General features: G+C 41.9%; 1 protein-coding gene across 1 annotated transcript in view; it reads right to left on the reverse strand.

Annotated features, from left to right (window-relative positions):
- SLC35F3 (solute carrier family 35 member F3) overlaps window positions 1-27,413 on the reverse strand; it is a 423,487-nt gene that overhangs the window by 288,060 nt on the left and 108,014 nt on the right. The window lies entirely within an intron of this gene.

Below are 27,413 nucleotides of genomic sequence, written 5' to 3' on the forward strand. Positions count from 1 at the left end.
ATGATAGAGAGATGATGGTCAGATAGATAGAGATGGATGGATACAAACTCTAGATGGATAGCTGGGTGCAGGCTCTCAAATTCCACTTTTTCTTCCTGGATAAGCAGTAAGATTACAACTCATATTTCTCAGCCTCCTTTGCAGTCAGGCTTGGTCCATATGAATGGCTGGTAGTGATGCACATTACATCCAGATATGGGGGGGAAAACATTTCTTTTTTCCTTCCACAGAGATCATGGTGGTCATGTGCTAAAGGTGGCTGCTGTACAAGGTGGAAGGACACTGGCTCTCTGAGTCACCACTTGAAAGAGAAAGACCCAGGAGAGCCACTGGGCTCACATCAGACTGAAGAGAGTAAGAAACACATCTTCAATATGTTAAGCCATTGGGTTTTTAAATTTTTTTATTGCAGTGATAGTGTTACTTAATCCTGTGTCTCATAATTAATTATAGAAGATTCCAACCGCTCTTAGGCTAGCAATGTGGATGAGGCTATTACCACAGAAGGAGATCCTGTGTCACTGAAACAAAAGCTAAAGATCAGGATACCTCTATACAGAGGGCTCATGTTTTTCTACCCATGAAAGGTTAGTCATGCCTAAAAAGGTCTTAGGATCAGCCAGCTCTCCTGGGAGACACTTCAAATGATCGATAACTTTACTCATCTGCTCACATTTAGAGGTTGAATTAGTAACTTCTGAGTGCCTCCTCTTGGCAGGCTCAGCCACTATTTCACTCAAGTCTTTTTATTTTTTCAGATGGATCCCAGAACAAAGCGGTTCCCTAGAAGCTCCCTAGGATATCTGAACAGCCTTTGATCTTTCTAGACACTGAGCCCTTTGCAACCTCATCCGGTCCCATTCTCAGGCGGGGTCAAAGGCCCAGAAGTTTAAATGCTGCCTTGCCATCCAGGCTTGAACCAGGACCACAGCCATGACGGGCAATATCAGCCACAGCTAACACCCTGGAGAAAGAGCCTTGGAGTCAGAGTGTGTCGCTTCCTGACACTTCCTTGAGCTAAATTGCGCCTTCCTAGCTGCCTTGCTGCGATCACCAAATGACTCAGCTCCATGCTGCCTCGGGTGTCTCAGTGCTGCTGCTCCACACTGACCTTGCCCTCTGGGTGTGGTGCCCTCCACCACCTTTCTCATTAAACAGGCCTAATGTCACCTCCATGATACCTCTTCCTGCTTCTCTGGAGACTGTTAGAGCTTCTTCCTCAAGGTTCCCACAGCATTTGATCCATATCCTGTTGCAGCATTTATCAATATGTACTTTTCAGGTATCTGTTTAGAAGTCCCTCTCCCCAACCAGACTGTGAAATCTATGTGAGCAGAGACTATGCTTCATTGTCCTTTAGGAAAGACTTTATTCCTTGATTTCTAGGACTCCCGACTCCCCAGACTTTCTTTTGATCTTTAGCTACTCCTTTTCAGGCTTCTTTAAGTACTCCAGGGCTCATTTATCTTCTCTTTTTTCTCCAAACTCACTCCACAGGTGACTGTACCCTAATGATCTCAAATTCCTTCTAAAACTGATAACCCCCAAATTTACATCTTCAGTGCAAATCTCTTCCCAGAATGTCAGGCTCCAATATCTACAGTACCCACACATCTCCACTTAATGTCTAATAGGTATCTCAGGACAAAATGAGCTCCTCATTTCCATCTGAGCCCACAACTTACTGCTCTCATGGTCTTGCCATATCAGATTTGAAACTTTCTTCTTCCATTGTCCAGTCCAAACACCTTGTCATTCTTGATAACAGAATGATTACCAGATTCTTTTATATCATATCTCCAATCCATGAGAAAGTTCTGTGGACACTACCTTCAAATATATCCAGAATCTGATATTTCACGCCACCTCCACTGCTACCCCCATTGTCTGTTGCTTGGACTCTTACAATAGCCTCAAAACAGAGCTCCTGAGGGCAGCCAGCATAGTTCTTTCAAAACTTAGGTCTGATTTTGTTACTACTTTACTCAAAACCCTTAATGGTTTCCCATCAACTTCTGAATAAAACCCCAACTGCTTATTTGGGCCTGCAAACCTCTGTACGACCTGACCCCTAGTTGATCTCATCTTCTATCACTCTTGCCAGATACAGTGGCTTCCTGTCTGTCCCTCAAATATGACAAGCCCACTCCAGCCCCAGCAATTTTGTACCTGTGGTTCCCTTTCCTAGAAAGCACCCTCCAGATGTGTGCATGGTCCATTTTCACACCACATTCCATTCTCTTTCAGGTATTCTGAGCATCCCTCTAAAATGGCACCTTCCCACACTACTACTTATACCTCTTCTCTAGTTTTATTTTTTATTCCATAGGTACCTGACATTATATTATCCATCTATTTATGTAGTTGTTTGGAATATAAGCTACATAAATGAAAGTTCCCTAGATTGTAACCTCCATGAGTTAGGGACATTTTCTGTTTCACTGTACCCATGGGGAGGAGAAGAATATATAGCACAGAGTAGGTACTCTATAAATACTTGTTAAACTGATGAATGTTTAGGCCCTATGCCATTGTCTGTGTAAGTTTTGATCGATAGGTGTATGATGAATAAATAAATGAATCAATGAAGTCATAGTTCATCAAACAGAATAGGAAGTCAGAACCCTAAGAGCTGAGGTAAACCTGGGGATAAAATGAAGGAGAAGACCTCTAGACAAAGATGACAGATGGAAGACATGCATCTACTTCCTCTCCCTCCCAAAATTCTACAAAATTGCAAGTAGAAGGATGTTTCAAAAAATAAAAATAAATCCACAAAGATAGAAGAAACAGGAGAGGAAAGAACAGAAACAATTTTTTTTTTTTAAGTTGGAAAGCAGCTGATTCATAATAAATGACTTGGCAGATCAGAGAAAAATGAATCTTGGGCCAGTAGTGGGGAAAATTGAGAGCCAAATTTATGACACTATAGGCTCTATAAGAGGACTGAGGAAATGATGGCACTGGACAACTTCAGAAGGGAGGGTAAAGGAGGTGGCACCCAAATGAGGAAGATTGGTAGAAAATCTGCTAACCGAGCAGGTCCACCTTTAGATCTCCACTACTCCCAGCAATCAGGGTACAGAACCTCCCTGGCACTGCTAAAAGACTGTAGGGTAACTGTCTTGAGAGGATAAAAGAGAGGGTGTCTAAACTAGTGGACAGAGTCATAGATGTAAATGGGGGTGCTGAAAATAGGGACATTGGTTGCCATATGCCTGCCAGATGTCGATACCACAGCTCTCCCCCCGCCCCTCTCAGTTTCTAGGAAGCTGTCAGAAGATCACTCTTCACAAAGAAAATTGAAAGAGTCTTCCCTGGGAAATCTGACCAAACCAAGAGGAAAGAACAAAAGATATGGACCCTGGAAATTCCAACACTAAATGGCCCAAAGAGGAACCCCATCATTCAAGCCCTCAAGTCCAACTCAAGCTCAGAGTTTCCAATGAACTTTATAGTGCCCTGCTCTTAAAGGTGAGCAGATGGCCAAGGATAACCATCAACCTTTGGAAATCCTTTAACTTGAAATATTGAGGCAAAAACAACAAAAAAAATCTTTGTGAAAACAGATTTATTAGGGAGAACAAAGTCCAAAGAATCTATTTTGTCTTCAAAGAGGTAAGAGAACATTGCAACCATAAACAAGTATAAAATGTTATATTAAATAAATATTTGGGGAAAATATGAGAGCAAAACTTCTAAAACTCAATGGAAAAGTTGGAAAATAAAGCCAAGGAACCTAGAAAGCAGAATAAATGTACAAAAGAGGGGAAGAGAGGAGACAAAGAAAAGGTAATTAGAGAATGAGGACCAGCTCAGGAGACCCAATATTCAAATAATAGGAGTTTCAGAAAGGAGAAATAGAGAGGAAGAAATTATCTGATGTAATTCAAGAAAATTTACTAGAACAGGAAGACATACTTCGTGAGTGCTCAGTACAATGGATGTAAAGAAACCTGTATCAAGGCCTACCATTTGGAAATTACAGAAGGTATTACATGTCCCCAGAGGGGACAAAATAAAAGCTAAATTCAAAGCTCAGGAATTAAATTGGCTTCAGATTTAGACAACAGAAAATGTAGAAGCTAGAAGATACAAGGGCAAGACCTTCAAACTTCTCAAGCACTATTATTTCCAAATCTAGCCATATTGTGAATTAAATGTCAAAATAGACTTAAAGGCATTTTCAGATATACAAATCTCAAATTATTTCCCATGCACCCTTTCTCTGTATGTTCCTAGATGACTGTCTTACCAAGTAACAGAATAATCCAAGGAAGAGAAAGATACAGGATTCAGAAATCAGAAGAGTAGGGAGTCAAAGCCAAAATGCCAGGTGCATTAGGTAGAGAGGTCAATCTCTGAGAGAGATTTGTCTAAGCAGAGGAAATTGTTGGAATGTTTTATGCACCCAAAATTCTTAAGCAAACTTTAATAAATTGGTGAGGAGTTGGAAGCTGAATTTATGATAGGCTTAAAGAAAACTAAGCCAACAAAAAATATGATAACCAGCTTCAAGGAAAATAAGAGGTAGATCAGGAAAGGAATAGAAATAAAAATCTGCTACAAGTTCAGTGGTGAATAAGGTTTATAAATAATGCAAAGAGTAATAATGATCTATAAAATTATGATATAAATGATTTAGAAGAATGGATGGTTGGGGAGGGGGCTTGCATGTAGTGGAAGGAGAGAGAGTAAAGAGAGCTAAGTTCTTATGTTTTTATATTACTAAGTCAATAGAGAATGCCTAAAGCTGAACAATCAAGAAGTAGGAATGCAAGCATGTAATTTAGAAAGATGAAATTAATCAACAAACAGGCAGCTAAATGAACTAAACAGGTTGCTTTTAGGGGTGGGAAAATGAACTGGAGGGGCTCCTTGGGCTGCTGTATATTCATATATGAAACAACTCTTTAAAAGTAGGGAGATGGTACCAGGATATGTCTAGATAGTGTTGGTAAAGGTGATGTTTGTGTTCAAGATGGATTGGGAGGTCAGGAAAAGCAGCCTATGGTGGCTTGGAGTTGGGTACCCCAGAGAAACACACTCTTAATCTTAGCCCACTCCTCTGGGTATGAACCCACTGTATATAGAACCTTGGTTGATGCTACTCAGTTAAGTTGTGGCCCAACTGAATCCAGATGGGTCTTACTCCTAGTACTTGGGGCCTTATAGAGAAGCCCAGAGAATGAGAAGCCACGGAAAGCAGCCAGGAGCTGGAAGTCGACAGAACCTAAGAGAGAAGGAGAAAATGCCACCGTGAGCATTGCCACGTGATGGAAAAGCCAAGGAAACTGTAAGATTGCCGGCCAGCTAGAAGGTACCGACGCTGGGAGGAAGCAAGCCTTCTAGCCTCTGAAACTGTGAGCCAGTAAATTCCTATTGCTAAGCCAACCCATTGTATGGTAATTGTTTTAGCCTGAATAACAGATGGGAGACCTTAAAATTGACACAACTTTTATCTAAGAAAGAAATTCCTTTTTTTGCTTTCATTGGGACAAAAACCAATTTGGGGATATGGATAATATAGGATCCATAGGTCAAAGAAGATTATGAGTCATATTAAGAAGATAGCAAGTCTGTTATTCTGAGTAGGGCAGGAATTTTTTAGTCAGAAAAGAAAAAGGCTCATTCTGGCAGTTGTTCACCTAGTACTCTGCAGGTTACCATTCTACAGCATCAGCAGCCACACGGCGACTTCACTGATACCCATCCTGAAAGTCAAGTGAGGTCCAACTGATGCAGAGGAGATCTGCCCCCTTTCTCAGTTCACACTGTGGTAGCCTGATGGACTCACTTATCTTCTCCAAAGGAATGATGAAAACAGAATATGGAATGGGAACATGATCCTTTGAACTCCTTCATGAGTGTTTGCTGTATGACTGAAGTCAAGAGTAGGATCCTGAGGGAAGGACCTTCTGCACCAAGAAGGTAGGTGGGCTTGTAAGGAACAAAAGAGGGGACCAGTACAAGATGCCATTTGTGTATAGCTCTTTTGGGTGTAAATGGTGTAAATTCCCAGCCAAGACTTCTCTACATGTTGGCTTTGCTTCTCTCTTTCTGCCTCCACAGACACAAAAGATGGTAACAGGTGAGGAACGGAAGCACACTTTCATAATCTATTCCTCTCCGTATAATCAGAAACCTGGCAGAGGAATAAGATTTAATTGGCTTTGTTTGCAATTTGTGTTCAGGTAAACAATTTCTTAGACCTACAAGTGGCAGTTGTTAAAAAAAAGTCTATCAGGAGAATCCATTTTTTTTGTCTCCCCCAAGTTTCTAATTTAAAATGCAAAAAGCATATGGTTTTACCCATGATGCTATAAGCATTACAATTATATGGTGCTAAGTGGATTAGCATCATATTTACATATTGGTTGAATTACATGAAATTGCCATTTTTGTAGGTTAAAAAATAACTATCAGAAATTTCATATGATACAACCCAATACACAATCTCATTTTATTCTCTTAACAGCCTCTGAAATAGGTATGTTAATCCCCATTTTATAGGTGAAAAATGAACCGGAGGAGTTAATGCTTTTTTTTTAAAGAATTATTTTATTTACCCGCCTCTCTCCCCCACCCCCCATTTTTGCACTCACTGTCTGCTCTCTGTATCCATTCACTGTGTGCTCTCTGTATCTGCTTGTCTTCTCTTTAGGAGGCACCAGAAACCGAACCTAGGACCTCCCATGTGGGAGAGAGGCACTTAATCACTTGAGCCACCTCCACTCCCTGGTTTGTTGTCTCTCTTATTGTGCTTCCTCTTTGTGTCTTCTTTTTGCATCTTCTTGTTGCACCAGCCCATAGAGTCAGCTCACTGTCTTATTCGTCTTCTCTAGTAGACACCAGGAACAGAACCTGGTACCTCCTTTGTGGTGGACAGAAACTTAGTCACTTGAGCCACATCTACTTCCCAAGTTAATGCTTTTGTAATTGTGTTCCCCAAGGGAATATAAAATAATCAACTGGCCCCAAAGAAAGTAGTTACAGATATTCAGAGTTTCTACAGAAGTAACGAATTCTTCCCCTAATCTACAACAATGGAATAGGGCAGAAAAATTAATTCTTAAAAATAAATGGAGGAAAGCAGTACTGAAAGAAATTGAACACAAAATATGAACTTGAGAAGAATGATACAACACAGGGAAGCAGGCAAGAAGGGAGGGGTAAGGAACAAACCAAGGCTTTTAAAATTTCAGACTGACCTCAATTACAGCATTTTTTCCATTTAAAATAAAGGAATAGGAAGTGGTTCAATAAGTTGGACTCCTGTCTACCATATGGGACACAAACCCAGGGCCTCTTTGTGAAGGCAGGCTTGCCTGCATGCTGCAGAAAGCTGCCTGGACTGCAAGCGCCACAGAGTGCCACCCAGCCCACAGATACCACAGAGCACTGCCCGGCCTGCAAGCACCATGGAGAGCTGACTCAGCAAGGTGACGCAACAAAAAGGGGAGACAAGCAAAAAACACAGAAAAGAATGCAGCAAATGGACACAGAGAGCAGACAGCAAGCAAGACACAAGGAGGGAGGGGAAATAAAATAAATACAGACACAGAAGAAAGCACAGCAAATGGACACAGAGAGCAGACAACATGCAAAAAGCCACAAGGGCGGGGTGGGAATAATAAAATAAAATAAAATAATTAAGGAATAGAGGTCCCCGCTGTTTGAAATTTACTCTTCAAAAACCATGTGTGGTTTTCTGCAAGGGTGGTTTCTGTGGTTCTAGAGTATCTGGCATTCAGACCTGGCAGTGCTGGGGCAATAAGCCCAACAGATGCAAGTTCACACCTAGCACACCCAAAATGGCAGGTGGGTGGTTTCACACTGGCATGTCCGCAATAGCAAGATCCTTGGATATATTTCAGAGGCCAGGCTCCTTCACACCTGTGCCTTATGTGCTGTTCCATCTGCTGGAATGTCACCCACTTGATGAATTTCTTCAGAAGTCAGTTTAATTACCACCTTTCTTGAGGTCCCTCAAGCAGTCAGGCACTTGTCCTCTTGGCTCCTAAGATCCTATGTCCATGTCTCTTCACATCATTTTTCCAGGTCTGAGTTCATCCATTGCATGACTGTTTCCCCTCAAGCTTCTTTACAAAGGCGGGAGTCCGGTGTCTTATTCATTGTTATGTGCCCACTCCCAAGCACATGAAGCCCTCAACAACAAATGTTTTTTGAGTGGATGAAAGAGGAAAAATGAATCAAAATATTATTAATATATATGTAACTTTTCAGAAGCAACCATTATAAAAAGGAAGACGTATCTAATATTTCCAATTAAGCCTCTCATGTCTGAGTTCATTAAAGTATTATTCACTGGACCTTCAGCTGCCCAGGGCCATCACTGTCCTTGTTTGGGGGCATTTCCTTTATCAACCTCCATAGCAGTTTATTCAAATCATTGCCACACTACTGAAGAAGCTCCTGACTCTAGCCTGCCATTTCTCTTTCAGCAAACAGACTTCCCACTTCAGAGAGGAAATTGAGGTGATGTGGTGTGAACTCTCTAACATCTGCCCTCACACTGACAGATTCAGTTGGGCTCCATTCTATAGAATAGAATCCAGGCAGTCTGCATCCCATGACTTAGCCAGGGTCATTGCTTCATCTGGTGCCTCTCTGCCCTATAGCCTCTGGGATGGTTCTCCTCCTTCAGAGTATTAACATTCTAAAGTCTTCCTTCCTTAAAACAATGGTGGGGGAGCTATGCTTGCTCCATTCTCCAGCCCATTTAAATAAAACACCAGCACAGGGAAGCAGCTGTGGCTCAATCAGTTGGGCTCCCGTCTAGCATACGGGAGGCCCTGTGTTCTGGGGCCTCCCTGTGAAGGCAGGCTTGCCCGCCAGTGCTGTGGAGTACTGCCCGGCCCGACTCAATAAGGTGACTCAACAAAAAAAGAAACAAGCAAAAAAAAAAATCCACAGAAGAGCGCAGCGAATGAACACAGAGAGCAGACAATAAGCAAAAGCCACAAGGCTGGTGGGGGGAGGGGGGAAGTAAAAACAAACAAACACCAGCACAGTGCGTTTCCACTTTCACCAAATCTTTGGTTCCATTTCTACAGGGATGTTGGTGAGTAGAAGAGACAAGACAATGTGGATAAGCAAGTACAGGATTTTTACCCAACACCAACTTGATCACAGTCAGGGAGAACTGTAGTACTCAGAAATTCTCTTCAGCTCACAGGCTCTGATTAATTTTTATCCATCAAACATTTCCCATCTTCTCCCCAGATCATCACCTAATGTAGAGCTACCCAGACCGCCCACCAGCTCCACCTCTAGTTGTTGCTTCCTTCGCTTGCATAGTGTTTCCTGATGATAATGCTGCTATGACCAGAAGCAGGGGGTGAAGGAGGCCCATGGCAACCAGAGCACCAGGGACTCCAGCTAGGGGGTCTCTTGGGTTGCAAGATTCCTGCCATGGTCTTGGCACCCCTCACTTCTGTGGTCAGAAGAAGGCACCCCATTATACAGCTCTGCTGCTGTCTCTTCTCATTGTGTCTCTTTCCATAAGAACCAGTTGATCTGAATTTATTAACTCAATTCCTTCCTTCTTACCAGCCACATTTGATACCTTTTTTACTTCTATGAAATTGATTTCTCTCTGAATTCCTCCTTTGATCAATACTGCTTGTGTGACATGTTTGCTATCCCTGAAATTATCTTGCTTTTATATTATTCTTTTCTTATCTATCCCCCCTCATTGGAATGTAGGACCTTGGGAATAGAGTCATCATCCTTTTTGTTTACTGCTAAATTCCCGTGCTAAAAGATATTAAGGTCTCGATACACTTTTGATGGACGAATGGAAAAAAAATAAACAAAATTTCCTTAACTTCATTCAACAACTTGTCACCAAGTTTTATCAATTTTATTTCTTTACTGTCGCTGCCATCATTCATTACTCCCCATTCTTCAGTGATCATTTTCGTTCAGGCCCTGCTTCTTTCTTGTTTAGATTAGAGAAAAGTCTTCTGGTCTGTCTATTGCTAGCCTAATATTCTACCATCTATTCTTTTTGCCACTAACAGATGGATTGAAATATAAAACTAATCATGTCACTACTCTGCTTAAAATCTTCCCAAGGCTCCCCACTGGGTAAGTCTAAGCACCTGAGCTTGGAACACAAATATACGGCCCGTCATGACTTAGGCCTGTTCTTGTTCTCAGCATCCTCTTCCTGCCTCCCAACTCACTCTCTCAGTTCTAGCCAAACTGAACTATCTGAAGTTTACCTGATGCCTCATGTTATTTTTTTTTATTAAAAAAAAATAGTTATTTTAGAATAATTTTAGGTTTACAGAAAAGTTGCAAAAGGACAGTTCCCATATATATACTGTACACCCAGTTTCCCTCTTATTAACATCTTACATCAGTAGGACGCATTCATTACAACTGATGAACTAATGTTGGTACATTATTATTAATTAACTTTCCAGACTTTATTCTGATTTCCCTAGTGTTTTTTTTAAGATTTTTTTTTTTTAGGATTTATTTCTCTCTCCCCTCACCTTGTTGTTTTGTACTCACTGTATACTCATCTTCATTTTTTTTAGGAGGTACCAGGAACCAAACCTAGGACTTTCATGTGGGAAGGAGGCACCCAATCACCTGAGCCACTTCCACTGCCTGCTTGTTGTGTCTCTCATTGTGTTACCTTGTTGTGTCATCATCTTGTAGCAAGAGCTTGCCATGCCAGCCCCCCGTGTCAGCTTGCTATCTAGCTTTTCTTCTTTAGGAAGTACAGGGAACTGAACCCGGGACTTCCCATGTAGTAGGCAGGTAGGCAAGGGTGAGCCATATCCGCTTCCCACTTTTGTGTTTATCTAACGTCCTTTTTCTGTTCTAAGACTTCACTCAGGATACCAGTCTACATTTATTCACCATGTCTCCTTAGGCAACTCTTGGCTTTTGACAGTTTCTCAGGCTTGCCTTATTTTTGATGACCTTGACAGTTTTGAGGAGCACTGGTCTATTGTATAGAATACACCTCAAATGGGACTTGTCTGGTGTTTTGCAAAATAATAGGGGATATGGGTTATTGGAACACCACAAAAGTGAAGGACCCTTCTTATCATACCCTACCACACACTCATCAGTGTGCACACTAACCTGGATCACCTGGCTGAGGTAGTGCTTGTCAGGCTGCTCCCCTGAGAAGTTACTCTTTTCCCCCAGCCTTATGTGCATGTTGGAAGGAAGTCACTATGTGCAGCACATACTTAAGGAGGGGGAAATTATGCTCTACTTCTTTGAGGGTATTTAATAAATTAAATGGAATTCCTCATCAGAGGATATTTGTCTAGTCTCTCCCATTTATGGATTTATTCAATCATTTATTTTAAATTATTAGTATGTTACCAAATGCAATGGATGTGTCATGATGATGGGGGAGAGTGTTGCTGTGGGGGAGTGGTGGGATGGGGACGGTGGGGGTGAATGGGGACCTAATATTTTTTGAATGTAATATTTTTAAAAAATGGATTAAAAAAATAAATAAATAATCAGTATGGATTCATGGGTATTTATTTTATACTTTGGTTATAATCCAATAAGAGGTTATTTACTTTGTTGCTCAATTTTTCCCAGCTTTTTCCATTGGGAGCTTTTTCAGTTAGCTCCTGTGTTTCTTGTGATATACCTAAATCAGTGTGTGTGTGTGTGTGTGTGTGTGTGTATGTGTGTGTTGGGCATTTCCTTACTTTCTGACACTAAAAGCTTCCCCATCTGAACTTTCCTGTCCCAGCCCTAAAACCAGCCATTTTTCTAAGATGCCCTGGTGCTTTTATTGGAGAATGGTATTAGAGGCCAGGATCTGGCACTGGGTGCATCCTGTGGTTTTCAACTTCTGTGTTTCCTCCATGGGTTGCCTCTAGTTGCAACCTCCTCTCCTTCTCTGTTCCTCTTTCTTGCCAAAATAATTCTTCATTGTCTTCAAAACTCAGCTGAGAATCCCAAAAGCCTTCTTCACAGAAATGGAAAAGTCCATCTCCAAATTTATATGGGAGGGTAAAGGGCCATGCATAGCCAAAACCATGTGGAAAAAGAAGAATGAAATTGGAGGACTCACACTTCCCAATTTTAAAACATATTACATAGCCACAGTAATCAAACAACATACTGGAACAAGGATAAATATATAGACCGGTGGAATCAAACTGAGGGTTCAGAAACAAACCCTCACATTTAATGGCAACTGATTTTTGATAAGTGTGCCAAGTCCACTCAATGGAGAAACAGTACAACAATGGTGCTAAGAAAACTGGTTATTCATACACAAAAGAATTTAAGTGGACTCCTATTGTACACCATATACAAAAATCAACTCAAAATTAATCAAAGACCAAAGACTAAGAAACAGATCTATAAAACTCTTAGAAATAAACATAGGGAAGCATCTTGTGTTAGGCAATGGGCTCTTGGACTTTACACCAAAAGCACAAGTATCAAAAGGAAAAATAGATATATGGGACACCATGAGAATTAAAAGCTTTTGTGCAAAGAATTTTATAATGAAAGTAAAAAAACCTACATAATGGGAGAAAAATATTTGCAAACTACATGTCTAATAAGGGTTTAATATCCTGAATACACAAATAAATCCTATAACTCAACAACAAAAACCAAACAATCCAATTAAAAAATGGACAAAAGAGTTGAAAAGACATTTTTCCAAAACAGATATACAAATGGTACATAAGCACACAAAAAGATGCTCAACATTAGACATTAGGGAAATGGACATCAAACCACAATGATACACCACACTCACCAGACTGGCTACTATCAAAAAGCAAAAACCAAACAAACAAAAACAGCCCAAAAAACAAAAAAATGGAAATTAATAAACATGGGAGAGGATGTGGAGAAAGAGGAACATTCATTTATTGCTGATGGGAATATGAAATAGTACAGCCTCTATGACAGTTTGGTGTTTCCTCAAAAAGTTAAGTATATTACAGAATTACTATATGACGTAGCAATCCCACTTCTAGGTATATACCCCAAAGAATTGAAAGCAGTGACTCAAAGAGAAATTTGCACACAATGTTCACAGTGGAATTGTTCACAATTGTCAAAAGATAGAAGTATCCCAAGCATCCACCCACAGATGAATGGATAAATAAAATGTGGTATATACACACAATGGAATATTATTCTGCTGTAAAAAGGAATGAAGTTCCGATAGATGCTACAACATGGATGAACTTTGAAGACATCATATTGAATGAAATAAACCAGACAAAAAAGAACAAACATTGAATTATCTCTCTGACATGAAATAATTAGAATAAGCAAATTTACAGTGTCATAAACTAGAATAAAGGTTACCAGGGACCAGGGAGGGAGTAGGAAATGGGGAGCTGAGTTTCTGCTTGGGTGATGAAAAAATTTAATGGATGGTGGTGGTGATAACACACATTGCAAATGTAATTAACATCACTGAATTATATATTTGAATGGGTTAGAAGGGGAAATTTTGAATTGCATGTTACTAGAACAAATGTTTTTTAAAAACACTTTGGACTGCACAATGCAAACTATGAATCTTAATGTAAACTATGGACGATGGTTAATAGTATAATTATAGCAATGTTGTTTCACCAATTTATAACATTATCACACGAAGGCAAAGTAATAGGGAAATAATAATAACATGGAGAAAACTGTGAGTATGAGGGGACTATACAAGAATTCTGTATTTTCTACATGGTTTTGTAAACCTATAACTCCTCTATTATAAAAAAAAATCTTTCAAAAATTAAAAAAAAAACACCTCTGCTGAGGCACCTCCTAATCCTTGTAAACTTCTCTGACCTCCCTCCAAGTCTATGTGCTGTGCCTACTCTGTGGTTCCACAGCACCTTATCTCAGTATATTGTACTAATTTATTCACTCGTTTGACTCCTGACCTAGACTGAGCTAGTCACTTTGGGGCAGGAGCTGCTTTTTCAGCTTCTAAGAAAGCCTGGCACAGTAACTCAGTAAATATTGCTTTTTGTAAATTCAACAATACATTTCTAGCTAAATAATTGTCTTTTAAATATTTTGATGCTGTCCTTTCACCTTTTGAGAGTAATGAACACTCTCATTCCTGGAAGCAGTTTCCAGCCACGCCTGAGCCAGGAGCTGCCTGGCACGTTCATCCCAACGACAGAAGCCAGGATCCAGCCGGGGTGCTGTCTTACGGGTGGCAAGTTGAGCATAAAACACATTCTTGGGATGGTATAAGCTTTTGGCTAGTCACATCACATGTCACCAGCTCCATCCTTTTTTTCCCTCTATAGATAAAAGCTTGGGGAAAAAAAAAATTACAGATGACCCTAAATGTGGGAAACTCAACCCAAGCTAAAGACCTGAATGGAAGGGTAACGAAGGGAGGTTCCCGATCCTGCAGCTTACCAAGGCAGCAATGACAACCCCAAGCTTTCCCCATATTTCAAACAGCTGAAGCAACTTCACAGCCTAATATAAACTTCCAGAGCCTGCATTTGGCTGGGTGACATCACCCTTGGCAGGGCCTGGGTTATCAGGCCAATCAATATTTCCAATAAGCTGTTACGAAGCCTTGGATGAATGGAAAATGAGACAATGACGAACCATTTAACAGATACGGTTTGGCAAATAAAATATCCCTAGTGTTGGGGTCCTGGGGAAGCTCTTTGGCTTTTTCATTTCAAAGAAGAGACCAAATGGTGGAATCCCGGGCCGAGGGCGTTGCCTCAGGGATGGTGGCTAGCGCAGCCAGGAGACCACCGGGCTAGTTCAGCACCCAACAGCAGACCCCCTTCCTGTGCCCTAGTTGCCTGCTTCCTTCCGTTACTGCACGATCTCAGTACACGTATTTCCAGAGCCCCATCCGAGGTGACCTGCCAGCCTCAGCGGTGACCCTGATGTCCTCAGGCCTGAGGGGACGTGGGTGAGGCAGTAGCTTGCAGGGTAAAGCGTCAATCTCAGCATCAGAAAGCCAGTGTGCAGGGCCTGTTCTGCCCGTAGGCTGGGTGGCCTCAAGAGTCGTGGGGGCTCCCTGGGCCTCAGCTTCCTTGCTGCCAAATCAGAAGATGGACATCGACCATTTCCAACATGGAAAATTCCCTAGCGAGATGCCTCTGCAAGGCTTTCTGAGAACCAGCGGCCGTTTTCCATCAGTCTTTCATTTCTAGGATCCTATAATAGCACTGAATGCTCAGGACCCAGTTATTAAAATGGCACTTTAAAAAAGTGAGCAATGAAGTGCCTTTATTTAGTATAAGGGCAAGCCTAGGAACAGTGGAGTAAAATGACAAGATTGGGGGAGGACTGGGAATTGGAGACCAGTGCTCGGTTTTGAAATCATTTCCCAGCCTACAATCCTGGGTTCTCCTTCTATTTCAGAAGAAAGAAAATAGTTTGCAATAAAAAATAAAAAACAACAACTCTGCAGCACTGAAAAAATGCTGCTAATTAGAATCTCCTCAAAGCTAATGTTCCTATGAGTTATTGAACGAGAAATAAACTTCTAAAAAGCAGTTTGAATTCAAACAAACTTTTCGCAAGCAAATCCTCTTAGTGCCAGTTTAGAAACCAGGTAAAGGACAAGTTCTTCCGATAACAGAAGGAAGAAGGAAGAGAGGGTGGCAGGGAGGAAGGGAGAAAGGATGGAAGGAAAAGAGAGAAAAAGGGTGGGGAGGAGAAAAACGGGAGGGAGGAAAAAAAGGAAAGGAAAAGGTAATGTACTTTCTGAGTGTATTATTTTTGACTTCAGGAAGAGTAAGGACTTTCTAATAACAGCCTTCCTCTGACTATGGTTTTATCTAGGTTTCTAAATACAAAGAGAGCATTTTTTTATGATGGCAATGGAGATATATCATATTAAGGATTTCACCCTAGGGTAAGTAAATAAAAACTACAGAGGAAAAGAAAATCTTTGAAAGTCCATAAATAATGGGTAAGGAACCAGAAATATTAAAAATTAGATCAGAATGACTAAAATGACAACCTGATGAAACTTCCCAAACTAACAAGATAAATATGTCCTTAAAACTGAATTTCAAACTTCTTTCCTGGGGCTGGAATTGCAAGAGCTCAGCTGAGTGTCCTCGGGAATGGCCCTAGTAACACAGCCTCATCCTCGGTGCTGCTCTCTAACTACGCCACCACGCCCAGCTCCGTGCTAAGAACATGTGCACATCCAGAGCCCACGTTTCGGTTTCTTGTTTATAAGCTTCCTGGAAAAACTGTTAACATGTCACACTGCAACTGACCTTGAATGGATCATCAGAATGTGCCAACTGATAAATACGCTGGTTCTTGGCATTTACACACTGAACATCTGCAACTTTGACCAGCCAACTTAGCCTGGGAACCTGAATGTTTAAGGCAGTGTGTATTCCTTTCCCAGGGCTTCTGTAGCAAATGATCACAAACTGGGCAGTTAAAACAACAGAAATTGGCTCTCTCTCAGCCTCGAGGTTAGAAGTCTCACATCAAAGAGAGCCATGTCCCTTCTGCAGCTTCTAGGGGAGAAATGATCCTGCCCTCCTCCAGCTTCTGGGGGCCCCTGGTGTCCCTCGGCTTGTGGCAGCATCATTCCAACTTTCTTTCTTCTCGTAGCCATCTCCTCTGTATGCCTCATGTGTCTTCTCTCTTCCAATAAGGACACATGTCATGGGATTTAGGGCCCGATCTAATCCAGTATGACCTCAATTTACCTTAATTACATTTGCACAGTCCCTCTTCCCAGTTAAGGTCACATTCTAAGGTTCCAGGTGGATGTGAATTTTTTTTTGAGGGGGGACCCTCTTCAATTCAGTGAATGGTAGAAATGTGTTCTGTTTCTGAGACTTGTATTTTAAGCACATAGGCTGAGCCATCAGTGTCAGGACTGAAAATAGCTAGTGAGAGAGGGACCTCAAACCTCACCTCCTCAGGTAACCAAACAGTCCAGGAAACCCCATCATTCTTGACATATGACCATCTTGACATCTGCCTGGAAACCTCAGATGCAGAAATGCCACCACCCGGAGAAGGCAGCTAGGGCTGTCAGAAAATTCCCTCTTGGCCTCTGTTATTTAATCCTGATTCTGATCCACCAGACATGAGAGGCAGATCCTCCTGTGCTTCGAGCGTTTGTCAGACAAGTTTGAGTCTTCTTTCTTCTTCAAATATCTAGGTGCTCTTTCTTGAATTAGAAACATAAGAAATGAGTGCAATTTATTTGTCTCCAGAAAGGCAGCATGTAATCAGTGCAGACAACCAACAAGGAAATTATATTAGTGAGAGAACAAACAGATGTTTAAAGAAATTTATAGGAAAATTAAAGAATTTCCCAAATGGCACACTCGTCTACATTGCCGAAATGACTTCTGTGTCAAAGAAACGCAAATCGAAATGAACTTTTGTAGAGCTATGTGAATCATTGCTTCTTATGAATAAGTCTTACTAAGCCGCACAGGAAGGCAGGTTTGTAGGCTTTATTCTAGAGCTCCCTGACCAAATCTAGCAATGCATTCACACTGTGTACTGGTGCCTGGTCTTTTGTGCTCTGTTTGTCTGATCTCCCCGTACATAGTGGTTTGAGTTCCCTGAGGGCAGAGGCTACCCCTGACAGCGTTATAGCCATTTCACACCAAATCAGACCCTTGCACATGGTAAGAAGGGTGGAAGGATCTAATGAAAGAAGAAGAGGGAGACTGCCCAGAAATGTACGGGAAGAGAGAGGTCAGTCAATGAAGGGAAATCTGGGAATGCACCTTCCCCATGATTCACAGTGTTTCTGGGTCCACATCACTGGGAGCTGATGAGGCCACAGGCTGCATTCTTGGCCTTATCCTTCACTGGTCTTTCTCTGGGAGCTTAAAGCAACCAGAGTAACAATGACAGCAAACACTTTCTTGAAGTTACTGTATGTCAGGTGCTTTGCTTATTAATCCACACTGGTCACCCTAGAAGGTATGGATTATTATTATTATTACCACTTGGTAGTTGGAGGAATGAGGTTAATGGGATTAAGTGATTTGCCCAAGGTCATCACAGAGCTGGTGATTGCTGGGACCAGGCTTCAAACCCAGGCAATTTGACTCCAGAGCCCATGCATGTTCTAACTCAACTCTGCCACCTTCCAGCCGCTTTCTCGTTCCTTCTGGGAAAAGGCTGGTGAGCTGCTGTGGAGACAGCAGAGCAGGGATCCTCAGCTGCAGTGTGCCATGGACTCCTTGGGCTGACTGGTGAAGCCTGGATATCCCTCTCCAGAAAGACATCTTTTTGTTTTGTTTTGTTTTGTTTTTCCCTTTATTTTTATTTTATTTAAAAAAATTTTTGAAGATACATAGATCACAAAAAATATTACATTAAAAATTATAAAAGGTTCCCTCATACCCCATACCCCACTCCACCCCCACTCCTCCCACATCAACAGCTTCTTTCATCATTGTGGCACATTCACTGCATTTGGTGAATACATTTTGGAGCACTGCTGTACCACATGAATTATAGTTTACATTGTAGTATACACTCTCCCCCACTACATTCAGTGGGTTATGGCAGGATATATAATGTTCAGCATCTGTCCCTGCAATATCATTTAGGACAACTCCAAGTCCTGAAAATGCCTCCACATCACATATCTTCTTCTCTCTCCCTGTCCTCAGCAACTATTGTGGTCACTTTTCTCCAGATCAATGCTACAGTTTCTTCCATTACTAGTCATGGTAGTTCTATAGTAGAATAAAAGTAAGACCTATCTAATGCATATTTTATTCCTCCATCCCATAGAACCTGGGATGGTGATGTCCACTCCACCTCTATATCAAGAGGGGGCTTAGACCCACATGGTTGATGGATGCGATTTTCCTGCTTGGAGTTGTAGGCAATCTCAGTTCCCTGGTGTGGTGGTTCACCATCTTCATTTCCCTGTTAGCTGACCTGGGTAAGTCCAACAAACTGAAGCATAGGAGTTGCAACTCTGTTAAGACTCCGGGTTCAGCTGGCACATGGTCAGTGCAGAGATTCAAGTCTCCTGAGTATATACCAACCCTAGGGCCCATCACAGATTCAGTAAAGGTGACAGAAGAGCCATGTGTAGAAAGGTCACATCTGAGTCCAACTCCATCTCACTCAAGAACACAAATTCCAAAGTAGGGTATATTAGGGTTCTCTAAGAAAACAGAATCAAGAAGGGATATCTGTTGATAGTAAGAGATTTATCAGAGTCTCTCATGCAGCCATGGGGATGCACAAGTCCAGGTTCTGCAGGCAGGTTGCAACCAGGAGCTCCAATAAAAGTCCAATGAAGATTCTTGATGAGTTCTGGGAGAGCCTGGCTATCCAAAGATGAGCTGGGAAATTCTCTCTCAATGCTGAAATCACTTCCCCTTTTAAGGGATTCAACTGATTGGGTTAAGCATTGCTAATGGCAATCTCCCTGATTGATGTAATTATAACCAGCTATCTATGATTTACCACTGGAGTAAAGTCAATACAATGCCCTTGTATTACAGTTAGCCCAGTGCTTGCTTGATCAAACAACTGGGCACAATTACCTGGCTGAGTTGACACAACAGCCTAACCATCACATAGGGCCCACTGGCAAGGCACTGAACTCCAGAGCCAACTGCCATGATTGTAGAACCTGTGTGTTTCTGTAGCCCTCCAGAGTACCATACCTGGTGTTGTATCTACTTCATCTGTCTCTGGGATCCTGCTGAGGCATGTGTAAGCATGACCCCTCTGATGACCTCCCAACTATTTTTTTTAAAGATTTATTTATTTCTCTCCCCTCCCCGCCCCCACCCTGGTTGTCTGTTCTCTGTGTCTATTTGTTGCGTCTTCTTTGTCCGCTTCTGTTGTTGTCAGCAGCATGGGAATCTGTGTTTCTTTTTGTTGCGTCATCTTGTTGTGTCAGCTCTCCATGTGTGCAGCACCATTCCTGGGCAGGCTGCACTTTCTTTTGCACTGGGCAGCTCTCCTTACAAGGCGCAACCCTTGCGCATGGGGCTCCCCTACGCGGGGGACACCCTGCGTGGCAGGGCACTCCTGCGTGGCAGGGCACTCCTTGCGCGCACCAGCACTGCACATTGGCCAGCTCCACATGGGTCAAGGAGGCCTGGGGTTTGAACCGTGAACCTCCCGTGTGGTAGACGGATGCCCTAACCACTGGGCCAAGTCCGCTTCCCCCAACTATTTTTTGAAGACTCTTACCCTTATGAACCCATTCGTCTTTACCATTTCCCCCTTTTATTCAAGGTATTTTTCTGGTTGCATCACCAGTTAGTGATTGGTAGTAATCCCTCAGCGCCAGGGAGGTTCATCCCTGGGAGTCATGTCCCACACTGGGGGGAAGGTAATGCATTTACACGCTGAGTTTGGCTTAGAGAGTGGCCACATTTGAGCAACACAGAGGCTCTCAGGAGGTAACTCTTAGGCACCCTGCAGCTCTAGGCCTAGTTCAAATTTCAGGCCCACAGGATCATAAGCATAGTCATCAGTATCAAGGGCTCATCATTGGAACATCCTTCTTCACTGGTCTTTGACCTTGCACTTCGGGGATTGTTGCTGTTCCATTGGGGCATGTGACAGAGCTCCCCTGGCTAGGAACTCAGTACTCCCTCAGTTGTCATTTGTAACTGTAACTACAATGAAAATACCCAATGAATATCTGAACATTTTTATATACTCTATATGCATGCCCTGGAGAACTTCCTCCCAACCCTGTGCCCCCATCAATAACACCCCACACTACCCTGACATAGTTGAACCCCTCTGGTCCAAAACTTCTTCAAAAATGAAGCCTAATATATTGACAAATTCAATTAATAGGAAAATGAAATAGCAATGATATTTTTAAAGTTTAGAAATAGAATACATACTAATTTAGAAAAGCTAAAATAAAGTAAAAATAAATTGGGGTATTAAAAAACGAAAAATATCATAAAACTTTGTTTTTGACATTTTGCCTTTCATCACTGTAATAGTTGTTGCCCTGTATATACAATTGCAAGGCAATTTCTTTCATTTCTTCCTCATTCTCTACATCCTTTTTTTTTTTTTCTTCTAATTTTTAATTTTGTCGTCAAAAAAGTTTTAGATCACAGGTGTACCCACATCCTGGGGAGGCCTGATGTTTTCAAACAGAGGGAATTGGGTCTCTCAAGAGAATTGGTTGCTCCCAATGGGGGAGGACAGTTTGGTATGTCAAGCCCTCAGCATTGCTGCAGGTATCTGTGAATCTGGTCCTTCAAGCAGTGAAGCTTGGTTGTCACTGTGGGCCCTGAGGGGAGAGGGAGAAAGGAATAGAATGGATGGAAACAGGGTAACTGCAGTGCAATGGAAGTGTTCCAAAAGATCATGCAATGATGGATACAGGACATGTTAAATTTCACCAAAAATGTATAAAGTCTATAGGCTAAAATATAAACCAGAATGTAAACCATAATGTAACTAAAAACTTAGAAAATTGTACAGTCTAAAATATAAACCATAATGTAAACCATGATGGAACCATGTTTGGCAGCAATGTTTCAATATCTGTACAAAAGCTGCAGTGAATATAACATGAACATGTAAAAAGGTCATTGCTGGGGAAGGGGCAAATGGGTTTGATGTTGGAAATATGGGAGTCCAGAAAGACGTTTTTAACTGTTTCAAATAAAGCACAAATCACTTGTGTTGAAATATATTTATCCAATTACCAAAGAGTTCTATGGTACCAATAATATCATGCCTCTTTACTGATGTGCTAAATAAGATTCAGCACAGGGTTCAATAAAGTACCATAATTTTGAAGTATTCATCAGTGTAAACAATATTTTAGGATATCTTCAAGTACTGTTATGTAGCATGAAAATATTTCTGTTAATGACAAAGCCATTTGTCATTAATTTAAATACAAATTGATGGAAACGCTAAATTTCAGGAAGAGTGGGCAAAAATATAACCTTTCCCCCACCTTCGACGCACACGCCTTTTCCCCATGAATTCTTCCCACAGATGCCTTGGGTAAGAATCTTCACACCCACCAGAGTCAAGCTGGACTGAGGAGACTAACTAGAAGGGGAGGTGGTGAGAGGCTTTTTAGTTAGAAACCACTTTTTTTCTGTCTTAATTAGTGCATCAGGAATTAAAACAGTTTTAGTTGAGCACTTTTATTCCTGTGTCCCTTAATTCACTCCATAGGGTTTAAAAGAAAAACATGGCTGAGCAGTGGGTGGGTTAGGGGTTTATACTATATATTTAAAATTCAGAACCTGTGAAGGATTTCTGAAATAATATCGAGTGTTTCAGTACTAAATCCTTCTTTTCTTTACCTGGGTGTTGGAGGGGAAACCACCTCAAGACCCATACAATACACAGTGTTGATAGACAGTGTCTGCAAGCAAACCCTTGAAAAACAAAAACAGAAACTAATCCCGCTGTGGCGGTGGCCTCTGCTCACCATGGTGGTCCCAGGTTCTTCTCGAATCCTCGCAGTTAACAGTGATTTCGTAAAGGGGAGCAGTGCCCATGGACTGCTAACAAATCTAACTGGACAGAAATCACACAGGGTAACATGGATTCTTCATCTCCTGGAACCCTGAAAATTGAAGACCGTTCAGGAAACTGCACAATTCTGGCGTTCAGCTGGATGTTATTGTTCAGCAAAGCTGAGTAAAATGGTCTCCACACCCGCTACACCTCCCAATGCAGGGCTGGGAAATGAGTTCCGTCTGATTTATTTGCCCAGATCAAAAAGGCAAAAAACAATCTTAGACTGGGATAAGCAAATTAAAGAAAATTTTCGTTTAGAGGAACTCTGCGTGATTAAATGTCATCCTTCTAGCCAAGGTGAGAGCAGTCACAAACTTAATGGAATTATGAGCACTTGAATCAACTTGAACGTGAAATAAATTGATAACAAGTATCCAAGAAAATTAAATTCCACGGGCATCTGCAAACACAGAGCTGCCAGTGACATCTACCAGGGAACCCTGCAGTGTTTTGCAAAACACATTAAAGGAGAGAGAGAGAAGAGAAAGCCTGTTCATTTTTAGTCATATGCCTCTCTTTCCTTAAAAAATTAAAACTGAATAGTGCTGGTTGGCTTATATTCAATAGTCAGGAGTTTAGGGAAACATACAGAAATACATCCAGCGTTCAGTGGTTTTTAGCAGCATGCAAAACTATGGTGACATTAAAACAAAAAAGTACTTTAAAATATTTATTTTATATAAACTGTGTAGGTGAATGATGTAATATCCAAAAAAATGAACCTTTGACCTTTACTGCCATAAAAAGGGGAAAGAGGAACAGGGGACTCCATCTGAGAACTTAATAAAGGTTTTGTTCCCATCCCAGTCCTTCTCCTTCAATCACAAATGGGGGACAGAAGGGAACCAAGCAGCATCCCCAGAGCCTGGAGACAACTGAGAGCAGAGGTGACAGAAGGCGCCCGAGGATGTTGAATGGCAGTCAGCGGCAATTGAGGAAGCAAATACCATCCAGGGAACAGAGACCAAATGAACGGCGAGCGGGTTATGAGGAGAACACTGCTCCAAGATACGCTGTACTTGGAAAGTTCTAGAGCAGTGTCTCCATTTAAAGAAGAACATTGCGGCAGCCAGAGAGAGCGCTCCGAGGATAGTGGCAGAGCAGAACAGAGTATCTCATCATAGATAAAGGGCTGACTTTCCGTCGCCCAGAGAAGAGGTGACTTGATGGTGATCCACATATGCGAACGACTGTAACACAGAGGATGAGGAGGAGAGAAGAAAGGTGTGTGAATGGCTCGTACACCCTGAGATGAGAAGCGTCCATTTCTGGCAGGGAGAAGTGATTCTCTGTCACTCAGAGCATCCAATCCTAAAACAGGGGTGCATTTCCAGGGAAAGCACGAAGGGAAAGACAGCATTGGGTCAAGTGATGGTACATCATCAAGAAGCATCTGAGCCAATATTTGGGGTACAGGGCACTCTGTTCCTGACCGCATATTTCATCTTCCCTGACATTCTCTTTCTGGGATCACAGAGTCCTTCATCGGTGCTTACTGAATGAATGCTAGACGGGATCAGTGGAAGGCTGGGAGCTGTTTGGGGACAGATTGCACAGATGAATGAGAAAGGCGTGGTAGGAGAGAAGAAAGGGCATTCTCAGCCAGCCGGTCCTGGGCATATTCCAGTTCAAAAGCTTGTGTGAACACAGAAGCCCCACGGGATCTGTTCCCAGAGCTATGAAACTGGAATACAAAGAAAATAAACCGCATCAACTTGGAATTACTAAACCTGATCTTTTCTGAAATGCATTCGTTTATTTAGTTTTAATATGGAAATGTCCCTACATGCCTCACATCCCCAAACTGAATTCTGCATAAAAGCAACAAGCGAGAAAGCATGTTACGGGGCAACGCTTGTTCAACAGGCATCCGTGGACATATTCTTGGGAATCTGTGAGTTTTGTGACAGTCTTTCAACATTTTTATATTGCACATGTTCATTTGTACAGTAACCTTTAAAATGTTAATGAAAGTATATTCAGATCATCGGAAGGACCTCCTAACCAAAAACTTGCAAGTGCTGACTTTACATCTGAGCTCCCGGTCCTGTTGGTGCCACGCGGTGCTACCTTAATAGTAGCGACAGGGAAAAAACTGAAAAGAGCTTGATAGGCAAATGATCAGGCACACAGGTGAAGACCAAATGACACCTACAGCCACTCCCCATTTCCTTCAGAGTAAAGGAAAAGTCCCTCCAAGGCTTCCTGTCCTGGCCCTCGGTGCTGCCTCTGGCCTCAATCTCCACTGCCCGCCTTCCTCCCTCTGTTGGGGCCAAGTGGCCTCTTCAGTCCCACCAGGCTCCCTTCCGAAGTAGGGGCTTTGCCTTGGCCATGCCCCTCGGCCACATGGCTCGCTCTTGTTCCAGACTATTCGAGCTCACCTTCCCAGCCTGTTAAAATTCAGCCCTCACCCCCTAAGCACTCCCAATCCCCATTTCCCCACTCCATGTTTTCTCTTTCCATAGCACTTACCTTCTAACCACAATAGGAATTGCCTTTTTTATTAGGTTTACTGTCTACAACGGGAGTCAGCAAACTACAGCACTTGAGCCAATCTGGCCCATCAACTGTGACTGTAAATAAAGTTTTATTGGAACCTAACCATGCCCATTCATCTATGGCTGTACTTTCTATGGACAATGCTGTGTCCTCTTGGCATTGAAACAGGAGAGTTGAGTGGGGATGGAGATTGTACAGTCCACAGAGCTGAAAATATTTACTATTTGGACCTTTACAGAAAAAGCTCATCAAACCCTGCTGTAGAATATAAGCTGTACAAGCATAAGAAACTGATTTGCTCATGTAGTACCTGTCGTATTGTAAATGCATAATAAATATTTTTAGAAGGAATGAATGAATGTGCTTTCCAGGAATGTTTTATTTTGTTTTGGTAGCTTAAGTACAGAAAAGTAGAGGAAATAGAGTGATCCCCAGATACATTTTAGTAAATGCACATGGAAAGCAAAAGCTCCATGTGGTAGCAGTGATTTTTTTTATATCTAGATGTTAATGACATATTTTTCTCTATTAAAAGAGGTTTGTACATTCCTCAAGTTTGAGAAGCAAAGGTATAAGGAGTTGGATCTGTGAAGCAGGTCAACAAAGATGATTCTTAGTGACTATGAAACAGGTGAAGCGATACAAATCGACGTTATCTCCTGGATTTTGCAGGATGGTCTTAATCCAAATAGTCTGTCCCCTTGTTTCCAAAAGTAAAGTAGTACTAATAAGGTTATGTGTCTCAATACCTGGATCACAGAAAATATTTTCCAGGGGGAAAAAGTCTTCAAAAGAACTATGTCACCACCCCAGCCCCAGGCAGAGAGAGAAAAGGGCTGGCTCCAGGAGAGTCAAACCTCTCCTACACCTTGAATCCAAGAGAAGGGCCAGGAAAGTTCCCCAATTCCATTTCTTCCCAAGTACTGAGGCTACCTCTTCAAGTCTTACAGGATCGAGGAGTTATCCTAGTACATCACAGCATCATGTGAGCCAATGTGCACCCTTCTCAGAGAAAGAAAGTGAGCTTCAAAATTTGCCCCAAGTTGAGAGACTGGGTTGGTGGCAGTCAGGACATGTCTTCTGTCTTGTGGGCCCGTTTTTGCCACAATGCCTCCCAATCTTCCCACACAAACCTTCGAGCCTTCCTCAGTAACCAACGTCTAGATGTCATTTTTTAGGCTCAGGGCATTAGAGATGGGAACTGCAATTCCTCTAAGTTTCAGTTCAAGATTCAGTCTAGAACTGGGTTCACAACCACCACATTTTCTAAGGCCAGTGCCACTTTAGCTCGCCAAACTCCGGCCAAAGATGGGGGCGGGAGGGTAACTGAGGAGTTCTCTATGCCGTGGCCCATTTGAAGCAGCCTGCCTGCAAACAGACAGAACCAGGAAGCCACTGGCTATAAAGCAACCAGGAAAAGCAACCAGCAAGCCACTGGCTATAAAAGCTGCTCCCAAGAGTGCTCCCTCTACTGGAGGGTGAAGAAACCTCATTGCTACAAGCCTGGTACTATGCCAGTTGGTGATTTCAGACATTATCAGAAATCCACCAAATTTCTGATTCACAAACTTCCTTTCAAGAGTCGGTGCTAGAAACTGCTTAGAACTTTAAAACAGAGCTGCGCTTCCAGAGCACAGCTATTGGTGCACTGCAGGAGGCAAGTGAGCCTGATCTGGTTAGCCTTTTTGAAGACACCAACCTGTGTGAAATCCATGCCAAACGTGTAACAATTATGCCAAAAGACATCCAGTTGGTGTGTCACGTATGCGGAAAGTGTGCTTAAGAATCCATTATGATGGGAAACATTTCATTCTCAAAAAAAATATTTTTTTCCCTCTTCTTCCTGCTATGGGTACTTCTGAACATTAACTATTTTTCCCCACAGGAGTGAGTACTAAGTACATAACTGTGAACGGAAAAATAGAGGACAGAAATCAGATATTGGCAGTTTTTCCATTTTCATTTATACATGAATTTTTAATATAAAAGAAAGGACATAAAGCATTAATGCAAGTCAAAAAGTTTCTGTAAACAAATTTCAACAGTTCAACTTCGGAGCAATTATAAATAAACCTGTTGGGTTTTTCTGGACAGAAAAAAAAAAGAATCAGTCTAGGAGGCCCGCTGCCTATTAAGGTCTTATAGCATTTGGTAACAGCTAGCGGCATACCCAAATTAGCATATGCTTATGGAGAAACTTTCATATTACCAAGTAGTTACATACATACACACACATGGGATTTTTTTTTTTGTCACCACTGCTGCCACAATTATCATTATCAAATTGTCATCACATCAGTAGCAGCGGTGGCCATCACTTTAATGGAGGTTTATTTTCACTTCACCAGGTGAATTAATAAGAATTAGATCTACAGGAACCAGGGCAGATAATCCAT

The sequence above is a fragment of the Dasypus novemcinctus genome, chromosome 13 (genome assembly GCF_030445035.2).
Source record: "Dasypus novemcinctus isolate mDasNov1 chromosome 13, mDasNov1.1.hap2, whole genome shotgun sequence".
NCBI classification, from domain to species: domain Eukaryota; kingdom Metazoa; phylum Chordata; class Mammalia; order Cingulata; family Dasypodidae; genus Dasypus; species Dasypus novemcinctus.